The 13,409-nt window shown below is 36.3% G+C and overlaps 1 non-coding gene across 1 annotated transcript; it reads left to right on the forward strand.

Annotated features, from left to right (window-relative positions):
• The first annotated feature begins 366 nt into the window (after positions 1-366).
• Positions 367-439, forward strand: Trnak-cuu. The gene has a single exon. It is a non-coding gene; the product is annotated as a tRNA-Lys (tRNA).
• Positions 440-13,409: the final 12,970 nt, after the last annotated feature.

Here is a 13,409-nt window from a genome sequence, read left to right on the forward strand (position 1 = left end):
TAGGGTAGTCCGGAGGCATTCACTGGAGAACTCTGCTCGGTCCACCTCTCGCGTCCCGCGTCCCGGAACCAAGAGAGTGAGTCCTTCCCGATCCTTCGTCTTCCGCTTCCTCCTCTGCCCCGCCTTGTGGGTATGACCATTACCGAAGCCTCAGTGGGGGTTGGAACTTCCAGGCCAATGCTGGGATGCCTATCCACTACATCTCCCCCTTTTGTCTAAATAAGAAAGTTCTAACCTAATACAAGACTATATACAAAGAGATGGTTATCAAATATTGTCCAGGAGTAATGAGGGATAATGACCTAGATAAGTTGGAATTACAATAAGTACAAACAATATCAAGCAAAAAACACATAGTAAAATCCAGCCCGGCTAGCTCAGTCGGTAGAGCATGAGACTCTTAATCTCAGGGTCGTGGGTTCGTGCCCCACGTTGGGCGCCAGATATTGGTGAAATTATTAAGGCCACTCCACGTAGTTAAAAGGGAAGTTTATTTTGTGGGGTAACTTACAAATGAAGGGGTAGGTCGCAGAGTCTGGCAAAGGTATAGGGTAGTCCGGAGGCGTTCACTGGAGAACTCTGCTCGGTCCACCTCTCGCGTCCTGCGTCCCGGAACCAAGAGAGTGAGTCCTTCCCGATCCTTCGTCTTCCGCTTCCTCCTCTGCCCCGCCTTGTGGGTATGACCATTACCGAAGCCTCAGTGGGGGTTGGAACTTCCAGGCCAATGCTGGGATGCCTATCCACTACACAACCCAGCCACAATCTGTCTTGCTTTCAAGATATGCTGCTACAGTGATGGCACAGAACATTTGAGAGGAACCAATCAATGTCTGATTTAACTTAAGGCCAACTCCAAGAGAAGAAATAGTTTTTGAAAAGGCTCTAGAATAACTTCTTGATGATAAGTTGAATGGTATCATGAATGCAACACAACAGAAATAAATGGTCAAGTAGTGGTAAAGCAAACGTAAAAATATATGATCCACATATTAACCCCTCAAATATGTATGAAGAAATACACACACACACACACACACACACACACACACACACATATATACTTATATATATATAATTCAATATCTTCCTCTGAATAATTTATTTCATGAAGAGGATATAGCAATAAGAACAAAATACAAAATACATTTGTACTGAATTAATTAATCTTTGTACCATATCTGTTGCTTTACCTATATCAATTTAATACCCTCAATAAATTTATATTCTATGTATTAATATGCATTCTTTAAAACAGGAAAATGATTTTAATCCATTGCATAAGAGTTCAAACCACTTGGTGTTAGTGATGATAATGGTATCCCCAGTTAGGGACTGAATAGTGGTAATCTGTCCTTTAGACCATGTAGTATAGTTCTATCGCATGTAGGAAGTTTCATCAGTCACAGAGTGTACATAAGTTGATAAAAGTGATATTCGAACTACTCCCTATGATACTCATAAGACAAAGTGTCTTAAGATGGCATCTATCAACACATATCTCTCTCATTAAATTATTTCTAAGTCATGAATGAAAAGAAATTAGCATGTACTATGATAGCTTCATGTTAAATAATTGTGCCTATTACCCAATGTTCATATCAATGTTTATTATTTCTGCAAGTTTGTAGAAATCAATACTTTTTAGATCACATATTACAAATTCTCTTCACAAGGTATGATAATGTATCAAGGAAAATTACTCTATAGTTTTCATTGAAAAATGTACTCACATTTGTTCTTACTCATGCTGGCACTGCAAACAATTATATTTTACAACAAAACGTTAAAACACATTTAGGCTGAAATCTCAAAATATATAAGGCTTATATTATTTGATTGGAACATACCTTGTTATATTATATGACCAACCCAGAAATGTCACATACATAAATTATTTAACAAAAGAAAAAAAGTTCATATCCTTAAAGATTCATAAACTTAAATATATGCTACCTTAGGAAATGAATAAGATTTTATTCACAAAGACAAATTATAGAGAAATAATCATTTAATTTTTTGTAGTTGTGGTAATAAATAAGAGAAATTTTGGCTTGCGTAATTAAATCCCTTAGTAACAAAATATGTAAGTCAATGACAATTGAATTAATGAAACTGCTCTTAGGAAAAAAGAACCTCTTTGGTCTTTACAACTCTAGTCATAATGCAGGTATTATAATAAAATTAATGAACAACAATTTTTGGAAATGTATTTGAATCCAAATTAACCAAATTTACTGAAACATTTCACAAGAGAAATTTAGGATAGCTAGTTAATATGCAGAAAGTATAAAATGTGTAATATGTTGCCCATGATTTTCAATTTCTATAATGTGAATATTTGAATATTGAAATCACTAGATTTAATAAAATTTCTAATACCCCAAGCATGCTTCTTTTTTCCTTTTTATCTTTTATTTTACTGAAAAAATATTTTTCATACCATATATTCTTTTTGTTGTTGTTGTTGTTGTTTTCTTTTTTTTATTGAAAATATTTTTCATTTTATATACAAACCGCAGTTCTGCATCCCTCCTTTCCTCCTGCCCCTCACCTCCTCCCATCCCATCCCCTATCTATTCCTCAGAAGGAGTAAGGCTTCCCTTAGGGAGTCAATAAAGTATGGCATACCAAGTTGAGGCAGGACAAAGCGCCTTCCCCGTGCATCAAGGCTGATCAAGGTATCCCACCATAGGGAATGTGCTCCAAAAACCCAGTTCATTCACTGGGATAAGTCCTGATTCCACTACCTATAATGGTATTTGCTCTGTCCATGACCTTGGGCTATAGGGCCAGAAGGAGACAGTGCTTCTTGCCTTTGTATGTGATTTATTAAAAGGAAAGGGAGAAGGGTCACAAGCCCCTTCTCCCTGCTCCTGTCTGTGAGGTAGATTTGCTCTCAGTCAGATCAGAAGATGAATTCAGCTGTCTACTCCATTCTGTATTCATGAGTGTATTTCCTCAATTTACCTTAATAAATTTACCTAATACTTCTTAAAAAGACTCCCATGGATTTATCACTTTAACTACTGGGGCCCCACAAACAGATCAAGCCACAGCACTGTCACTCACATTCAGAGGACATAGGTTGGTCCAATGCAGGATCCCCAGCTGTAAGTCCAGAGTATGTGGGCTCCCACAAGCTCTGGTCAACTGTCTCTGTGGATTTCCCTATCATACCATTGACCTCCCTTGTTTGTATGATCCCTAGTCTCTCTCTTAACTGAACTCCAGGAGCTCAATCCAGTTGTTGGCTATGGATCCCTGCATCTGCTTCCCTCAGTTACTGGATATAAGTTCTAAAATGACAATTAGGGTAGTCACTAACCTGATTATAAGGGAAGGCCAGCTCAGGCACTCTCACCACTATTGCTAGGGCTCTTATCTGAGTTTGTCCTGTGGATTCTTGGGAATTCCCCTATCACCAAGTTTCTCCCTATCCCTATAATGGCTCCCTCTTGATTAACACAATATTTCTTTCATTGCTCTCCCTTTCCACCCCTCCCACAAATCAGCCATCTTGATCCCTCATGTTCCCCTTCTGTCCCTATCCCAGTTTTCCCAGGAGACAAACTATTTGCCCTTTCTGGGGCCCTCCACTCCTGTCCCTCTTAGAGTCCTTCTATTTACCTAGCGTCTCTGAAGTTCTGGATTGTAGCCAGGTTATTCTTTGCTATGCATCTAATATCTACTTATGAGTGAGTACATGCTGTGTTTGTCTTTGTATGTCTGGATTACCTCACTCAGGATGATTTTTTTCTAGTTCCATCCATTTGCCAACAAATTTCATGATGTCCATGTGTTTACAGCTAAGTAATACTCCATTGTATAGATGCACCATATTTTCTTTATCCATTATTTGGTAGAGGGCCATCTAAGTTGTTTCCATGTTTTGACTATTATAAATAATACTGCTATAAACAAAGTTGAGCAAGTGTCCTTCTGGTATGATTGAGTATCTTTTGGGTATATACCCAATAGTGGTATTTGTGGATTTTGAGGTAGATTGATTCCCAATTTTCTGACAAACTGCCATACTGATTTCCATAGTGGCTATACAAGTTTGTATTCCCACCAGCAGTGGAGGAGTATTCCCCTTACTCCACATCCTCTTCAATATAAGGTGTCATCAGTGTTTTTAAACTTAGCCATTCTGACAGGTATAAGATGATATCTCAGAGTCATTTTGATTTGCATTTCCCTGATGACTAAGGATGTTGATCAATTCCTTAAATGTCTTTTGGCTATTCTTCTGTTAAGAATTCTCTGTTTAGCTTGTACCCCATTTTCTAAATTAAATTATTTGGTATTTTGATGTCTAGTTTCTTGAGTTTTTCATGTATTTTGAAGATCAGAAGTGTCACATGTAGGGTTAGTGAAGATCTTTCCCATTCTGTTGGCTGCTATTTTGCCTTAGTTACCGTATCCTTTGACTTACAGAGGCTTCTCAGTTTCAGGAGATCCCATTTATTAATTTTTGCTCACAATGTCTGTGCTACTGGTGTTATATTCAGGAAATAGTATCCTGTGTCATTGCACTCAAAGATACTTCGCACTTTCTCTTCTATCAGGTTTAGTGTAACTGGATTTATGTTGAGGTCTTTGATTCATTTGGACTTGAGTTTTATGCATGTGATAGATATGTACCTATTTGTATTCTTCTACATGTTGACATCCAGTTATGCCAGCACCATTTGTTGAAGATACTTTCTTTTTTCGATTATCCAATTTTGGCTTCTTTTTCAACGATCAGGTATTCATAGGTGTGTGGATTAATGTCAGGGTCCTCAATTCAATTCCATTGATCCATATTCTGTTTTTATGCCAGAACTAAGCTGTTTTTATTACTATAGCTCTATAGTAGAGCTTGAAGTCAGGGATGATGATGCCACTGGAGGTTCCTATATTATACAGAATTGTTTTGACTATCCTGGAGTTTTTGTTGTTGTTGTTGTTTTATATGAAGTTGAGTGTTTTTATTTTGAGATCTGTGAAGAATTGTGTTGGGATTTTGATGGGGATTGCATTGAATCTGTAGATTGCTTTTGGTAAGATTACAATTTTTACTATGTTGATCCTACCATTCTAAGATCATAGGAGATTTTTTCCATCTTCTGATATCTTTTTAAATTTCTTTTTTTAAAATGTAAAGCTCTTGTTACACAGTTCTTTCACTTATTTTGTTAGAGTTTCCCCAATATATTTTATGTTAATTGTGACCTTTTCTTATTCCTGATTTTATTGGAATCACTTTGAATTTCTTTTCATTTAATTTGATGTTAGCTCTTAGCTTGCTGTATATTGCCTTTATCATGTTCCTTTTATCCCTGATATCTCTAAGACCTTTATCATGAAGGGGTGTTGGATTTTGTCAAAGGCTTTTTCAGCATGTAATGAAATGATCATGTGGGTTTTTCCTTTCACTTTGTTTATATGGTGGATTATGTTGACAGATTTTCATATGTTGAACCACCCCTGCATCACTGGGATGAAGCCTACTTGACCATGGTTGATGATTTTTGATATGTTCTTGGATTCAATACCATATATTTTAACTATAGTTTCCCATCCTCCAACTCCTCTCAGTGCTCCCTTTGTACCCAGACCTGTCCACATTCTGTCTCTTGTTAGAAAGCAAACAGGCATCTAAGGGATAATAGTAAAACAAGATATAATAAGATAAAACAAAACAAAACAAAGTATAACAAAAATGAAGCAAAGAAAAGAGCCAAAGATAAAGCACAAGAAATACATCTAAACATCATTGTGCAGCCATCATCAGAAAAACTTTGTCCTGTAAATGGGAACAAATAAAGAGACCCACAGTCAGTTGATATACAGAGAGTGAGAGAGCCCTTGGAATACTCAGTCCTAAATGGGACATCTCCATCAAATCCCTCCCCTCAGAGATCAGAAGAGGAGGCAGAAAGAGTGTAAGAGCCAGAGGGGAAGGAAAACACCAAAAAACAAGGCCTTCCAAACACAGCATTGCTGACCCACATTTGAACTCACAGAGATTGAGGCAGCATGCACAGGGCCAGCACAGGTCCTCACCAGATGGGCTCCTAGATCTGGAAAGAGAAGTTTATATTTGCCTCTATCCCTAACCCAGAAGATATATCCAAATAATAACCACTTGAAAATGAAACAAACAAGCAAACAGTTTTCTCCAAACTACTCTTAAGGGTAGGCCCCATGCCCAGCAGGACATGGCCAACAGAAAACAGATTCAGTGGCATCTTTAGGGGTTCCTTGTCTCATAATACTGTGTCGGGGCATTTTTTTAACCATATATATAGTCTTCTGGTATAGTGATTTTTATGGGATCCCTGTGGGTGCAAGCACATGTGCCTTTGCTTCTCTTTTTATAACAATATTTACTTAATAATGCATATCATGGAAACAAATTTGTCCTAGCATAAAATGAAATAATACATAAATAATTTATAAAAAAATTTTCAAAATTATAATTTTCTGATGATGATAATTAGTGCTATAATATATAATTAATTATGTTGTTAGATTAGTGAATACATCACATTTATAAGATTAAAATATTTTGCCTCTGGATGTTTTCTTCTCTATCCAAATTTCCATATTCTCTGCAAATCAAAGCCATATTAATTGCCAATTTTTTGTACTTTGCAAAATATGCTTCTAATCATATATAAAACATTTACAAAGTGAGCTAGTTTTTTAAGTGTGTTAAACAATACATTTTTAAAAAATATAATGGTAAAGTTCAACCAGCATTACTTTATAAAACAACAAAGGAAAATAAATTAATAGTAGTCAGTAAAATATCAGCAATTAATTCTCAGGTCTACAAAAATCGTATACCAGCTATAAGAAGACTGAATCATTTTGCAAAATAATATATTCTTCTGTAGTTAAAAAAATACCATGCCACAAGATAGTAATTGTATGGTGTTAGTTTAGGAGACCATTACTGTATATATCTATGTAGTTTTACTTTAAAGAAATAATCAAATATTGAAATTATCTCTAAGAATCCTCAAAACACACAGAAGGAAAAGGCAGATGGATCTTAGTGAGTTTGAGGACATCCTGTTCAACATAGAGTTCTGATAGGCAGTGGTACATAGAAAGACCTACCTCAAAAAACCTAAAAAACTTAAAAAGAATGATTAAAATTGTGATGACTGATGTGGTCAGGGGGAAAAAATAAAGGCATTTCAAAGGTCAGTGAACAAATATAAATAACAATAAATATGTACTCACATGCTGTATATCAGAAAGAGATTTATTTGACAGAGACACGCATGATATCTAACTATGCTGTACGTACAAAAAAAAAAAACAAGTTATAGCTAGAACATTAGGTACTCATGGTACCACAAGATTTAGAGGGTCAATCTCATTAGATGATTAGAACCAATAGTGCCCAGTACGGGGGCTTAAAGAGATACATTAGCAAATAAGAAGACTGGCTGTTCTTTCAGAATACACAATTTAGGTTCCTGAGTCCATGCAGCATCTCACAACCATCTGCAACTCCAATTGCAGGAGGCCCCAATATCATCTTCTGAACTCTGTGGGCACCAGGCATATGTGTGTTTATATACACATGTACAGATAAACACTCCCACATATAAAATTAAATAAAAAATCTTAAGTAAAAATGTTCAGCAGCAGTGTTTCTAATCTGTGCTTCATAAGAAAAGGAAGTTTAGCTTCAAGACAGCTCTAGAGATATATGGTGTATCAAATAAAGCTTGCCTGAGGATCAGAGAACAGTGCCAGCCACTAGATTAAACATAGAGGCCAGAAGTTTTTGTTGTTGTTGTTTCTTTGTTTTTGATTTGCTTTTTATTTTTAAAACAAGAGCAACAAAACAATTGTAATGCTCAGACCTTGTAAAGTAGAAACTAAGCCAGTATTCTTGGGAGGAGTTGATAGATACTTTATTTACATATGGAGGTGATGCTTGTTCTTTGTACAATTGACCTACTTGATTTGATCAGAATAATTTACAACTATGATATGGTAGGAAGGACACAATATGGTCAGTTACATGTGAGTAAAAGAAAGTATTAATATATTGAATCTATACAAATGAATAATATTACAAAGTAAAACTATTAGACCAATGTCCATGTTTCTGAATTCTGGGAGGCCACAGGGTTGCAGATACTGATAGAATGTTTCATTCTTATTTATAGAAGCTTAATCGCCAAACTGAGCAATAGAAATAAACTAACAAAGAAAAGATATTCTACTCTAGGGGTATAGAATAGTAGCAGAGGGATTGTGTACCATGTACCAAGCCCTAGGTTCAATCCCCAGTGCTGTAAAAATAGACATTCCTTAATTCCATCACAAATCAAATAATGACTTGAGAAAGACAACTAGGAAGCTGTTTTTAGCTCCGTCTTAGAATCTTTTTTCTCAGGTTTTAGGTGGAAATTCTTGCCCCACGTTGGGCGCCATTTGTAGTTAGAGTTTTCCTGCCTGGCCCAGTCAGGACAAATCTCTCTTACCTTGGTAGTTAGAGTTTTCCTGCCTGGCCCAGTCAGGACAAATCTCTCTTACCCACCAGTCCCACAGTTGCTCAGACCCAACCAAGAAAGCACACAGAAACTTACATTGTTTACAAACTGTATGGCTGTGGCAGGCTTCTTGTTATCTACTTTTTTATCTTAAATTAACCCATTTCTGCTTATCTATACTTTGCCACATGGCTTGTGGCTTACCAGTGTCTTTACATGTTGCTTCTCATGGCGGCGGCTGGAGGTGTCTCTCTCCAGTCTTCTACTTCCCAGAATTCTCTACTCTCTTGTCCCGCCTATACTTCCTGCCTGGCCACTGGCCAATCAGAACTATATTTACACAGAGCAATATCCACAGCAAGACAAATAGCTAAAATGAGACTTTCTTTTTTGCACATATATGAACTGAAAACACTGGGCTTTAAGGTAGCAACCTGATTCTGCTGTCTACCTCTAGACTGACAAAGTGTCATGAACTTCCTGACTCAGTTCATGCTTAGAACCATGAGTTGTTAATGTTCTTTAGCTTGGAAGCTTGTAATTGAATCTATTCTTTAAAATATAAATTGCCCAGAGAACCTATTGCACTTCCTTCCAAGAAGCTCTGGGACTATTTTCCTTTGTTGAAGACATAGATTTCAGCTTTTCTATTACACTAAAATCTACAGGCAAATATCAGAAACTAAAAACTCACTTGGTAATGAGACCATGAAGTTATGGTTAATTTACTGTTGTGCTAATATAAGAATTATCTATTGTACTGTAGTCAATAACCTTATTTTTAGAGCTTTACTATTTAATAACATTGTATCTGCAAAAATGTGACACTAGAGCTGAACAGTGGTGGTGTACACCTTTAATCCCAGCACTCAGGAGGCAGAGGCAGGTGAATCTCTGTGAGTTTGAGGCCAGCATGGTCTACAGAGCAAGTTTCAGGAAAGGTGCAAAGCTACATAGAGAAAGCTTGTCTCAAAAAAACAAAAAAAAAAGTGATTTTTTTGCAGTTTTTTTTTTTTTACATTTATAATTAGGAAATCTATTGGGTTGGCAAGATGGTTCAGTGGATAAAGGTATTTTGCTTTGGGATGTGAATATGTATTGCTCTGATTGGTTGGTAAATAAAGCTTTTTGGCCAATGGTGAGGCAGAATAAGGTTAGGTGGAACATTCGAACTGAAGAGCTGGGAGAAGAAAGGAGAGTTAGAGGAAAAGCCAGCCCACCTTCCAAGGAACAACAAGATGCCAGTAGACCAGTACTGCCACAGCCACATGGCAACATATATATTAATAAGAATGGGTTAATTTAAGATGAAAGGGCTAGTTAGCAAGAAGCAGAAACCATAGGCCATACAGTTTGTAATTATTATAAATCTATGAGGAATTATTTTATAAGCAGATGTGGGACCCGTGGGTGGGAGAGATTCATCCAGACTGCTGGGCAAGGCAGGACTGGGGAAACTTCCATGTATATATAGTGTTTTTCCACACAATCCTGGCAATCTGAGTCCAATACCTGAAACCCACATAAAAGTGTGAGAAGAGAACAGAGTCTAAAATGTCCTCTGTCCTCTAGTGCCACAGCACACACCATGTCACACAGACAATAATCTATGATGAATAAATATATACCTATCAATAAACAGGTTTATATTTGCTTTGTTTTTCAACTGGTTTATAAACAGTTTTCTCATTCCCCACACCTATTATAAAATTCAAAACATGAATCTAAATAAAAATGGCAGCCTCAAATTTTTTTCATGCATTAAATTCTAGTATAGGAAAATAAAAAATCAAATGTCTTGTCAGTACATTCAAATATAAAATTATGGATAATTGTAAATCAATGTCTTGATCACATATTTAATCAGAGACAATAAAATAATTTAGAAAAAATATCTGTAAGATAGTACCAAAATTGATAAGCTCTTTTCTTTCTAGACAATAAAGAATCTATATTTTCTGATGCTGTTACCTTAAATTATCTAAACAGAAAAGGGGCAACCATTTTAATGAAATAGCAAACTACTTATAAAAATAAGTAATAAATGTTATTTCTTCCTGATATGAGACTTGAGATATTTTAATCACTTTGATGGGTGGAAACTTATGTTCCTGTCATTGATTTCTATAGCATTTGAAAGAAAATGCTTTAACTAATTTTTATTTTATATAAACACATCCAAATGAACCCCTTTGTAAAACTTAAATTTGTATTTGTCTTTTTATGCTTAAATATTATGAAACAATGTGGAGAGATGACTCAGTCATCAAGAGTGCATATTGCTCTTATAGGGAACCCAAGTTGTGTAACCACCCCTTGCATTGGATGGCCCAGAGTTACTTGTTACTCCAGCTCCACAGTATTTGATAGCCTGTTCTTAGGTTCATGGGTACCTAACTCTCATGCAAATACACACAATAGAGATACAAATTGTGCTAGTTTGTTTTTTGGCAACTTGACACAAGATGAAATCATTGGGGAAGATTAATTGAGAAAATGTCCCATTAGACTGATATAGAGACACTGGGATATTTTTAAGTCGATGTTTGATGTAAAAAGGCTCAGTGCACTATTGGTGGTACCAAGCCTGGACAAGTAGTCTTCAAGTGTTTATGACAGTAATCTGAGCAAGTCATGAGGAGTAAAGCAATAGGCATCAGTAATCCATGGTCTGTATTTCAGTTCCTACTTCCAAGTTCCTGCTTGAGTTCCTTCCCTAACTTCCCTCAATGATGTGAAAGTGTAAGCAAAATAACCCTTTTTATTTTAGTCATAGTATTTATCATAGTAATGGAAAGCAAACTAAGACACACATATATATGAACAATTAAAAAGAAAATCATTAATAATATTATGAACCAATGCAAATGAAACTATTTTAAAACTTTATACATTAGGATTTTGACTAAAATATATTTGACATTATGAAACAAGAAGACCCTTTAAGAAAAATAATTTTCTTGTGATGAGAAAACTTTATTACATTATGTTACATTCAAACTTGTTTTGTCTTATGTAATATTCCTTCTAGTATAGTTTTAAACTACCATTTTAGTTATAAAATTCAATAAAGCAAATGAACTTTTCACAGAATAAAGCACTGGGAGAACTAAAATTTGAGGCATTTCTATAAAATACTTTAGCAAGTCAAGAAATCTCATTACCTATAGCCATACATATCACATTTTCTACCTTCTTAAATTGACATAGATGGACATATTACTTGATACTATCCTCAAATGGAGCCGATAGAGATTAAAAATATAATGAATAACATATTATAATTCATCTCTCTATATTTATAATTTCTTTGTATTGAATGATATTTTTCAGTAACTTCATATTGAGAAAAAAATTAGAGATACAGTTTACAATTGCAAATTGCTGACTTTGCTTCTGTAAATTTGCTTGCATTAGACACTGACCCCTCCTCTCCCTGGAAATAAGTAAAAAGTTTCGGAGTCCAGATGTCGTGCTTGGGACAAGGTCTGTAATTATAGATTAAAAAATAATAAGTCTCTGTTTAAAAATTCCCCAAATGGGACCAAAGATAAGGACCATCTGATGAGTCCAGCAAACTAGGTCAAATGTCAGCCAATCCTAAGCCTGTAACTATGTGAACTCCCCTCCAGAGTAACTGCTCCCCCTAGATCTCCCCTGAGCCAACCAGTTTACGATCAGTGTTACAAAATTTCCTGTGTAACGAAATGGTTGCTGAAACATATGATGATTTTTAAATTGGGCCAAACCCAGGGCACCTGGTATCTTATGCTAATTTTGTAGTTTCTGCTTAAAAATGCTTGTAACTGCTGCTCGGGGCTCTCTGACTGACCAGGACAGAGAGCCCACTTGCGCCAGTGCTGAATACATTCCACTTGCATGTTGCATCTGCTGGTTTGGAATCTTGGTTTCTGGGGGGACCTACTGCAGACGAAAGTATCCCAGGGGTCTGGGGTCTTTCAATATCATACTATTCTTGGCAAAATGTATCTTTATATCTTTTCCATGTTTGTTGAATGGACTTTGTGATCTTAAAGTATTTAGTTTTGAGTATTTGGCTTTGCCCTAGCCATGGACTATGTAGTCTCAGGTTCTTGGTCATCTAAGCAGTGGTATATATGGGTTCTATCTTGTAGAGTGAGACTTAAGTCAAATAAGATGTTTGTTGGTTACTCCTACAAGCCTTGTGCCATCATTGCTTTAGCGTATCTTGCAGGCAGGACACCTATTGTAGATCAAAGCATTTGTGGATAGGTTAGTATGGTGGTTTGAATAAAAATAGTTAAGTATTAAGATTTAGAACTCTCAGCTCCTTCTCCAGCATCATGCCTGCTTGTGTGTTGCTGTGTTTCACCCTGTGCTTTCTGCTACACTGTTAATGGACTAAACCTCCAAAAACGTAAGTAAACCTCAAATAAATGCTTCCCTTTATGAGAGTTGCCATGGTCATGACATGCCTTCACATCAATAAAACACTAAGACAGTGTTTATGTTTCTCCTTTATCAGTCTGCAGAGTACCTTCTTGTATCAGAGAGGCTAGGACTTTGGGGTGAAGAATCTATGCAGGCACCAGCTTCGTTTCTCCATGTTCATTGAGTTATGTATGTGTTGTCTTCAGCAATGAAGCCTTGCCATCAGTTAGTGTGGAACAGCCACAGTCTTGGCAATGGCCTGGGTTATTTCGACCTGCCCATGTCACCCCTTTGGGGTTTCCCATGTGTCTGCTTTGACCAACAACTCAATTAATTGTAACCTAATCCTAGTACTGGAAGCTTCATTTGGTGACAAGAGATGGCCAGTTGGGGCTCTGTCTCTCCCATTTGGTTATTCCATTTTGATCTACTTCATATATGAACATATTTTAGGAAGCTTCTATGGTATTAAGTTTCCATACTACCCCT

Source organism: Onychomys torridus, chromosome X (assembly GCF_903995425.1).
Source record: "Onychomys torridus chromosome X, mOncTor1.1, whole genome shotgun sequence".
Classification (NCBI taxonomy): domain Eukaryota; kingdom Metazoa; phylum Chordata; class Mammalia; order Rodentia; family Cricetidae; genus Onychomys; species Onychomys torridus.